Raw genomic sequence first — 11362 nt, 5'->3', positions numbered from 1 at the left:
CTGGCCAACCTCTGGCTAACCTCTGGCTAGCTTCTGTTGAGGATTTCAGATTTCAGATTTGAGGTAAATAGTACTTTTTTTTATTGGTGAGGCGGGTTTCAGGAGAGTGTTTTGAGGTTGTTTTTAGAAAAAAATATATAAAAAGATATGCGAAGAAAATATGTAAATATACATGGGACACGACAAGACGAAGGACAAAGACGTCTGACTGCTACGCCATCTTGGATTGATCCAGGACTACAATATGAAGCTGGTTGAGAGAATGCCAAGAGTGCGCAAAGCTGTTATTAAGGCAAAGGGTGGCTATTTGAAGAATTTCTTTAACACTTTTTGGGTTACTACATGATTCCATATGTGTTACTGCATAGTTTGATGTCTTCACTATTATTCTACGATGTAGAAAATAGTAAAAATATAGAAAAACCCTTGAATGAGTAGGTGTTCTAAAACTTCTGACCAGTAGTGTAGGTTAAAGGGTTAAGGTTAGGGTTAGGGGAATGTTATTATTTTTATTTAACTAGGCAAGTCCGTTACGAACAAACATTTTTAAAAAATGGTAGCAACACAACATAACAACAACATGGTAGCAACACAACGTGGTAGCAGCAACAAAACATGGTACAAACATTATTGGGCACAGACAACAGCACAAAGGGCAAGAAGGTAGAGACAATACATCATGCAAAGCAGCCACAAATGTCAGTAAGTGTCACGTTCTGACCAATATGTAGGTATTATATTATTATATTTGTATTATATTTGGTCAGGACGTGGCAGAGGTATATTTGTTTTGTATTGTGGGGTTTTGTGTGTGGTGTAGTGGGGTGTGTTAGTTTTGGTATAGGTTCTAGGTTTGTTTTTCTATGTGTAGTTTTGGGTGCTGGACTCTCAATTGGAGGCAGGTGTTTCTAGTTGCCTCTGATTGGGAGTCCTATAAGTAGGTGTGTGTTTGTTAGGTAGGTTGTGGGTAGTTGTATTTTGCACTGCGTTTATTCTGCCTGTAAAACTGTCACTAGTCTTTATTCGTTTTCTTGTTTTTCCTCCGTGTTCACATTCATTTAATAAATTAAGATGATGAGCACTAACTCCTCTGCGTATTGGCCCACGTTCTCCGACGATGATTTTGCTATATCGTCTGACGACGAAGATTTCTGTGACAGTAAGAGTGTCCATGATTGAGTCTTTGAATAAAGAGATGGAGATAAAACTGTCCAGCTTGAGTGTTTGTTGCAGCTCGTTCCAGTCGCTAGCTGCAGCGAACTGAAAAAAGGAGCGACCCAGGGATGTGTGTGCTTTGGGGACATTTAACAGAATGTGACTGGCAGAACGGGTGTTGTATGTGGAGGATGAGGGCTGCAGTAGATATCTCAGATAGGGGGGAGTGAGGTCTAACAGGGTTTTATAAATAAGCATCAACCAGTGGGTCTTGTGATGGGTATACAGAGATGACCAGTTTACAGAGGAGTATAGAGTGCAGTGATGTGTTCTATAAGGAGCATTGGTGTCAAATCTGATGGCCAAATGGTAAAGAACATCTAGCCGCTCGAGAGCACCCTTACCTGCCGATCTATAAATTATGTCTCCGTAATCTAGCATGGGTTGGATGGTCATCTGAAACAGGGTTAGTTTAGCAGCTGGGGTGAAAGAGGAGCGATTACGATAGAGGAAACCAAGTCTAGATTTAACTTTAGCCTGCAGCTTTGATATGTGCACCATCTAGTCATACTCCCAAGTACTTGTATGGTTAGCTAACATGCTAAGTACAGTAGTTGTAAAGTAGCTAAAAAGTAGTAAGTCGTTACAGAGTTGCTAATTAGCTAAAGTTGCTAAGACAACTAAAGTTGTCCACGATGAGATTTGAACACGCAACTTTTGGGTTGCTAGACGTTCGTGTTCTACGCCCACCAATCCACCCCGCGTCAACCTTATGTAACCATACCAAACGTAACATATCGTACTCATTTCAGTGTCCCGGATTTACATTTACTATGTTACGTCTAGTCTATGAGACCAGGCTGTAAATTGAAGGAGAAAAAAATCTCAATATACAGTATATTCAAACATTTGTGAGGTGAGGAAGCATTAAATCAAGTTGATAAATTCCAAAACATCACACTGATCTCTGTCTGCACCTGTCAGTCAGTGGCTGTTTTCCCAAATTAAATGTATTACTTAATTGATCCCTTTTAGGGGCAATTGAAAAGACATTACCAGATCACATGTAACAGAACATATAATATCACCAATAATAATAATAACACCCTCCACATATAAGACAACTGCAACAACAGTACAGAGACATCACAGCCCCTTAAAATACTGTATATTTCTTGAACTCACCTCAGTCAGGCAGGTTGATAGCCTCCAGGGAGAACATGAACTAAAGCTTTTTACTATATCCAAAGAAGGAGTCTGCAGGATCAGGATCAAGAGTGGGTGTGCAGGATCCGGAGTCAGGGAGAGCAGGATCAGGATCAGGAGTCTGGGTCTGCAGGATCAGGATCAGGAGTCTGGGTGTGCAGGATCAGGATCAGGAGTCTGGGTGTGCAGGATCCGGAGTCAGGGTGAGCAGGATCAGGATCCGGAGTCTGGGTCTGCAGGATCAGGATCAGGAGTCTGGGTGTGCTCTGTTCCTATGGTGATGTAGAGGTTAATCCAGGCCCTGTGTGTCCCCAGGTGCTCTCATTTGTTGACTTCTGTAACCGTAAAAGCCTTGGTTTCATGCATGATAACATCAGAAGCCTCCTCCCTAAGTTTGTTTTATTCACTGCTTTAGCACACGCTGCCAACCCGGATGTCCTAGCCGTGTCAGAATCCTGGCTTAGGAAGGAATACACCTCTGCTGTTTTCAACCAGGATCTCAGTGATCACTGCCTCATTGCCTGCGTCCGTTATGGGTCCGCGGTCAAACGACCAACCCTCATCACTGTCAAACGCTCCCTAAAACACTTCTGTAAGCAGGCCTTTCTAATCGACCTGGCTGGGGTATCCTGGAAAGATACTGACCTCATCCCGTCAGTAGAGGATGTTGGTTATTCTTTAAAAGTGCTTTCCTCACCATCTTAAATAAGCATGCCCCATTAAAAATTGTAGAACTAAGAACAGATATAGCCCTTGGTTCACTCCAGACCTGACTGCTCTCGACCAGCAGAAAAACATCCTGTGGCGTACTGCTTTAGCATCGAATAGTCCCAGCGATATGCAACTTTTCAGGGAAGTCAGGAACCAATATACACAGTCAGTTAGGAAAGCAAAGGCTAGCTTTTTCAAATAGAAATTTGCTTCCTGCGGCACTAATTCCAAAAAGTTTTTGGACACTGTAAAGTCCATGGAGAATTAGAGCACCTCCTCCCAGCTGCCCACTGCACTGAGGCTAGGAAACACTGTCACCATCGATATTCCACGATAATCGACAATTTCAATAAGCATTTCTCTACGGCTGGCCATGCTTTCCACCTGGCTACCCCAACCCCAGTCAACAGCCCTGCACCCCCCACAGCAACTCGCCCAAACCTCCCCATTTCTCCTTCACCCAAATCCAGATAGCTGATGTTCTGAAAGAGCTGGAAAATCTGGACCCCTACTAATCAGCTGGACTAGACAATCTGGACCCTCTCTTTCTAAGATTATCGGTCGCAATTGTTGCAACCCCTACTACTAGCCTGTTCAATCTCTCTTTCGTATCTTCTGAGATTCCCAAAGATTGGAAAGCTGCCACGGTCATCCCCCTCTTCAAAGGGGGAGACACTCTAGACCCAAACTGCTACAGACCTATATCTATCCTACGCAGCCTTTCTAAGGTCTTTGAAAGCCAAGTTAACAAACAGATCACCGACCAATTTGAATCCCACCGTACCTTCTCCGCTATGGAGTCTGGTTTGGGTGCACCTCAGCCACGCTCAAGGTCCTAAATGATATCATAACCACCATCGACAAAAGTAAATACTGTGCAGCCATATTCATTGACCTGGCCAAGGCTTTCGAATCTGTCAATCACCACATTCTTATCGACAGACTCCACAGCCTTGGTTTCTCAAATGCCTGCCTCGCCTGGTTCACTAACTACTTCTCAGACAGAGTTCATTGTGTCAAATTGGAGGGCCTGTTGTCCGGACCTCTGGCAGTCTCTATGGGGGTGCCACAGGGTTCAATTCTTGGGCCAACTCTTTTCTCTGTATACATCAATGATGTCGCTCTTGCTGCTGGTGATTCTCTGATCCACCTCTACACAGACAACACCATTCTGTTTACTTCTGGCCCCTCTTTGGACACTGTGTTAACTAACTTCCAGACAAGCTTCAATGCCTTACAACTCTCCTTCCGTGGCCTCCATCTATATATTTCACTGGTCACCCCCAAAGCCAATTCCTACTTTGGCTGCCTTTCCTTCCACTTCTCTGCTGGCAATGACTGGAACGAATTGCAAAAATCGCCGGAGACTCATATCTCCCTCTCTAACTTTAAGCACCAGCTGTCAGAGCAGCTCACAGATCACTGCAGCTGTACATAGCCCATCTGTAAATAGCCCATCCAACTACCTCATCCCCATACTGCAAATTTTTTTTTACTCCTCATCACCCCAGTATCTCTACTTGCACATTCATCTTCTGCACATCTATCACTCCAGTGTTTAATTGCTAAATTGTAATTATTTCACCACTATGGCCTATTTATTGCCTTACCTCCCTTATCTTACCTCATTTGCACACACTGTATATAGACTTTTCTATTGTGTTATTGACTGTATGTTTGTTTATTCTATGTGTAACTCTGTGTTGTTGTGTCGCACTGCTTTGCTTTATCTTGGCCAGGTCGCAGTTGTAAATGAGAACTTGTTCTCAACTGGCCTACCTGGTTAAATAAAGGTGAAATGAAAACAAATATTTAAAAAATGGTTACAGTTTGAAGCTTTTTCTTGAGTGAGTAGCTTGATGAAAGCAACTCAATATTTAGGTCTCCTAGAAAATATACTTCTCCGTTGATATCAAATACATTATCAAGCATTTCACATATATTATCCAGATAATGACAGACAGAAAGCCAAAGGGTTTGTCTTATCCCATCCAGATCACAGTTACTCTAATTTGACCTGATGTCTCCCTACATTAGAGAATAAATAATGAAGTCAGTTACTCCACTATGACCTGTTGTCTCCCTACTCCCTAAATTAGAGAGGAAATAATGAGCCATTGTTATTATGGCAGGGGAAGGAGCAACCGCCAATAACACTAAGTCAGCAGAGAATGTAACATAGTGTGATCCAAGAACACATTTTAATAAGCAGATTGTAGTTATGGAATAAATGTGACAAGATACTATGATGTTAAATTACTAGATAATATATGTCTGAATGGAGGTCCTTAAAAAAGGGCCCACATTAACATATGCAGTCGAAGAAACAAATGTTCATGAAATCAATAACTTGCTATTAACAGATAATATTCATGTTATGCACTTAAAACTTCTTTGGGATAGGGGGCGGTATTTTCACGTCCGGACAAAAGGCGTGCCCAAAGTAAACTGCCTACTACTCAGGCCCAGAAGCTAGGATATGCATATAATGGTAGATTTGGATAGCAAATACTCTAACGTTTCTAAAACTGTTAAAATAATGTCTGTGAGTATAACAGAACTGAAATGGCAGGCAAAACCCCGAGGACAAACCATTAAAAAAAAAAGAATTCAGCACACCACTGATTTCAATGCCTGGCACTTTTATAATCGGGCGAAATCGTCCTCGATTGCAGTTCCTAGGGCTTCCACTAGATGTCAACAGTCTTTAGAAAGAGTTTCAGGCTGGTTTTTGGAAAAATGAGGGAGAAGTTGAAGTTTTTCTAAGTGGCTCCCATTTTGGCTGTAGTGTTTCCAAGCGCATGGCCGAGAGAGCGCGTTCTTTTTGTTTATCTACGGTTTTTCTCCGGTAAAGACAATAACGATTCTCCGTCTTAAATTTTATTGTTTATTTGTGTATTAGGTCCGGACAACAGGCCCTCCGATTTGACACAATGAACTCTGTCTGAGAAGTAGTTGGTGAACCAGGCAAGGCAGTCATTGATTAGCTTGTTTGGATAAGATTAGCTTGTTTGGATAAGTTTATTGGTAACGTTTGGGATTCATTTTGTATGCATTTTGACGGAGGGAAACCGAGTGGATTATTCACTGAAGCGCGCCAGCTAAACTGAGTTTTTATGGATATAAAGGAATTTATCGAACAAAAGGACCATTTGTAATGTAACTGAGACCTTTTGGAGTGCCAACAGAAGAAGGTCTTCAAAGGTAAGGCATATATTATATCGCTATTTCTGATTTTCGTGTCGCAACTCCCTGGTTGAAAATGATTTGTTATGCATTTGTGTGCTGGACGCTGTCCTCAAATAATCGCATGGTTTGCTTTCGCCGTCAAGCCTTTTTGAAATCTGACACATTGGCTGGATTAACAAAAAGTTAAGCTTTATTTTGATGTATTGCCCTTGTGATTTCATGAAAGTTTAATATTTATAGTAATTTAATTTGAATTTGGCGCTCTGCCATTTCACCGGATGTTGGCCAGGTGGGACACTACCGTCCCAGCTTTCCCAAAGAAGTTTTAAATAATATCTTTGATGATACAGTGGAAGCAATACATGGTTTTAACATCTTCACAAGATATGGGAATGCCAATGGTGGAGGTGTTGCCTTTTATGCTCAGAGTCATATTCCTGTAAAGCTACAAGAGGACCTCATGTTAATGGCTGTTGAAGTAATATGACTACAGGTTCACCTGCCTCACCTAAAGCCCAGTATTGTGGGAAGCTGCTATAAACCACTCAATGCTAACAGTCTGCCTGCCTGCTTGCCTGTCTGTATGTCTGTCCACCTGTCTGGTCCAGTCTCAGGTCGCTATGATGACAAATGTGTCTAACCATGATTATGTGCCCCTGTGGCTTATTTTATGTTGGGAAGACATATTTGAGCATGATAGCCTATTTGAAGTATAATCCATTTGCCAGGCAGCTTTTGTGTGCTGTTTAGCTGGAATTATTTGTTTCATGGAAGCATTAATGTATTCTATTATTTTTATCATTAGCCTCTACAGATCGCTGGGTCCCGATGTGAAAGAATACCATGCTATTGTTTGAGGAGAGTGCACAGTTATGAACCTGAAAAGTTATTAACAAACAAATTAGGCACATTTGGGCAGTCTTGATACAACATTTTAAACAGACATGCAATGGTTAATTGAATCAGTCTAAAACTTTGTACATGCACTGCTGCCATCTAGTGGCTAAATTCTAAATTGCAACTGGGCTGGAATAATATATTATGGCCTTCTCTTCCATTTCAAAGATGGTACAAAAAAAAATACTAATACAATTTTTGTTTGTATTTTCCCAGATCTAATGCGTTATATTCTCACAGTCATTGCACATTTCCACAAACTTCAAAGTGTTACCTTAAAAATGGTATCAAGAATATACATGTCCTTGCTTCAGGTCATGAGGTACGGGCAGTTAGATTTGCGTTTGTTATTTTAGGCTAAACATTTTTTTAAAAGGGGCAGATTCATAAGAGGTTTTTAAGTGCTCAAACTAAGTTTCTAACTATTAGGCTACTATATAATGAGCAGTGCCAATGGGAAAGTTTCTGTCTCTGCTGTGTAGCTTAAATGGCCCCCATAGCTAAGCTAGTTAATGCATCCCTAAAATGGCCCCTTTGCTAAGTTAGTTAATGTGTCTCTAAAATGGCCCCATAGCTAAGCTAGTTAGTGTGTCTCTAAAATGGCCCCATAGCAAAGTTAGTTAATGCATCTCTAAAATGGCCCCATAACTATGCTAGTTAATGTGTCTCTCATTCACACTCTTTAGCAGCAGCTGGGATTGCATTCTCACTTCCCAGTTTCACTTCTGAGTTCCGTTTTAGGAATGAGTCATGGCCAAAATAACCATTGAAAATAGGTTGGAATTACCAGAAATGTCGCTAACTCAACAAAAAGCACAGAATAGGTTTAAGTGCATGTTTCCTCCAGTGCTTCAAACATTTTTTGTGTCATCTGATATTTGCTTGCCACAGCACAAACTGCAATCTGAAGGGTATATTATGTGAAACCCAGAGGGTCCAACTAGGGTTTGGCTGAAACACCCAGCTATAATGGACAGGGAGGTTTAATCATGTTTCAGTATCGTCTCTATTGTATTGAGTTGGTGTGTAATATTTTCCTACAGAAGATCAGTCGCTAACATCATAGCTTAGTATTGTGTACATTAAATCCGGCTTCACTCTCTATCAATCAAAGTCTTTCAAGAATCAGTACGAATCATTTTCAGTTGATTTTTTCTGCATTGTTCAGATTCATTAGACTTTAGGGCCATCATTGTAAAACAGATTTGTTCTTTAACTGACCTGCACGAATAAATAAAGGTTAAATAAAATAGAAGCGAATTATGCATATTCACAACACAACCAGATGATTCGGTATCAAGCATAGAGCCTGCTTCACACTTCCTCTCACATTCCGCATGCTTAAAATATTGAAAAGATCCAAATCATTCAAGAATCAATACTATCATATTTACTATATTGAAACATGAATAAAGAGCCCTCTCCATTTCTATTCTATGACCATGATGTCAATCAGATATGTCTGTGCTCATGAGATCTATAGATAGTCGACGAGTTCCATTCAGTATAAACAGGATATGCCCTTATTAAAGTCCAATTAGCTTAGTACAAGACAGTTATTTCCATGGACACCAATAAACTGTGTCCTCCAGACCTCGGCTCAAATACTATTTGAAATAGTTTCAAATACATTAGCTGTGCTTGATTGAGCCTGAAACCCAGCCCATTTAGCACCCCAGGAAGGATGAAGCAAACACTCAAATTACTTGAAAGTTTTCAAATAGTTTTTGAACCCAGGTATGATGTTCTCATTGAAATTAGGGGAAAATATGACTCGGCAGCTTACGGTAAAGTGAATTTTCATACCTACTTACTGCATCATCAGAACAGAAGTCATGTGACAGGAAGAGACATGATCAGTGGTTCATGGCTGATTACTGGTGACTTTCTACACTCTAAATAATGGCACTTTAATAATGTTCACATATCTTACACTACTCATATCACATGTACACTACCATTCAAAAGTTTGGGGTCACTTAGAAATGTCTTTCTTTTTGAAAGAAAAGCTAATTTTTTGTCCATTAAAATAACATAAATTGATCAGAAATACAGTGTAGACATTGTTAATGTTGTAAATGACTATTGTAGCTGGAAACGGCTGATTTTTTATGGAATATCTACATAGGCGTACAGAGGCACATTATCAGCAACCATCACTCCTGTGTTCCAATGGCACATTGTGTTAGCTAATCCAAGTTTATAATTTTAAAAGGCTAATTGATCATTAGAAAACCCTTTTGCAATCATGTTAGCACAGCTGAAAACTGTTGTTCTGATTAAAGAATAAATAAAACTGGCTTTCTTTAGACTAGTTGCGTATCTGGAGCATCAGCATTTGTGGCTTCGATTACAGGCTCAAAATGGCAAGAAACAAAGAACTTTCTTCTGAAACTAGTCAGTCTATTCTTGTTCTGAGAAATGAAAGCTATTCCATGCGAAAAATTTCCAAGAAACTGAAGATTTCGAACAACGCTGTGTACTACTCCCTTCACAGGACAATGTAAACTGTCTCTAACCAGAATAGAAATAGTGGGAGGCCCCGGTGCACAACTGAGCAAGAGGACAAGTACATTAGAGTGTCTAGTTTGAGAAACAGATGCCTCTCAAGTCCTCAACTGGCAGCTTCCTTAAATAGCACCCGCAAAACACCAGTCTCAAGGTCAACAGTGAAGAGGCGACTCCGGGATGCTGGCCTTTTGCCAACATTTATTTTGTCAAAATAATAGGCATTTCGGTGTCAAGTTATCAAAATCTATCCTTCTTGGTTCATTCTACAGTCTGATCATCTGGTGGTGTTAGTAGGGTTGTGTCTTAAGGTACGTTCATTCTACAGTCTGATCACCTGGTGGTATTAGTAGGGGTGTGGTTTAAGTCACAGGTGGCAAAGCAATTCACTTTTTGGCTTAAATGCAAAGCATTTATATATATTTATATATATTTGGGGCAAATCCAACACAACACATCACTGAATAACTGCCTCCTTATTTTCAAGCATGGTGGTGGCTGCATCATGTTATGGGTATGCTTAACATCGGCAAATACTGGGGAGTTTTTCAGAATAAAAATAAACTGGACAAAATCCTAGAGGAAAGCCTGCTTCAGTCTGCTTTACACCAGAGACTGGGAGAGAAATTCACATTTCAGCAGAACAATAACCTACAACACAAGACCAAATCTACACTGCAAGTTAAAGTTTGGACTGAAATCTGCTTGAGAATCTATGGCAATACTTGATCTGCCGAGCCGTGATCCCCAACACTGACAGAGCTTGAAGAATTTCACTGTAATCGATGCCAAAAGTGTTTCTATCATGTATTGACTGAGGGAGTACTTAGAGGTCGACCGATTATGATTTTTCAACGCCGATACCGATGCCGATTATTGGAGGGCCAAAAACGGCCGCTATCGATTAATCAGCCCATTTCTTTTATTTATTTATTTGTAATAATGACAGTTACAACAATACTGAATAAACACTTTTATTTTAACTTAATATAATACATCAATTAAATCAATTTAGCCTCAAATAAATAATGAAACATGTTCAATTTGGTTTAAATAATGCAAAAACAAAGTGTTGGAGAAGAAAGTAAAAGTGCAATATGTGCCATGTAAAAAAGCTAACGTTTAAGTTCCTTGCTCAGAACATGAGAACATATGAAAGCTGGTGGTTCCTTTTTAACATGAGTCTTCAATATTCCCAGGTAAGAAGTTTTAGGTTGAGGTTATTATATTATTATAGGACTATTTCGCTCTATACCATTTGTATTTCATATACCTTTGACTATTGGATGTTCTTACAGGCACTTTAGTATTGCCAGTGTAACAGTATAGCTTCCGTCTCTCTCCTCACCCCTACCTGGGCTCGAACCAGGAACACATCGACAACAGCCACCCTCGAAGCAGCGCTACCCATGCAGAGCAAGGGGAACAACTATTCCAAGTCACAGAGCGAGTGACGTTTGAAACTCTATTAGCGCGCACCCCGCTAACTAGCTTGCCATTTCACATCGGTTACACCAGCCTCATCTTGGGAGTTGATAGGCTTGAAGTCATAAGCAGCGCAACGCTTGAAGGACAGCGAAGAGCTGCTGGCACGAAAGTGCTGTTTGAATGAATGCTTACGAGCCTGCTGCTGCCTACCACTGCTCAGTCAGACTGCTCTATCAAATAATAGACTTAATTATAACATAATAACACA

The sequence above is a fragment of the Salmo trutta genome, chromosome 14, assembly GCF_901001165.1.
Source record: "Salmo trutta chromosome 14, fSalTru1.1, whole genome shotgun sequence".
NCBI classification, from domain to species: Eukaryota; Metazoa; Chordata; class Actinopteri; order Salmoniformes; family Salmonidae; genus Salmo; species Salmo trutta.
Note: the sequence above shows the minus strand (reverse complement) of the source record.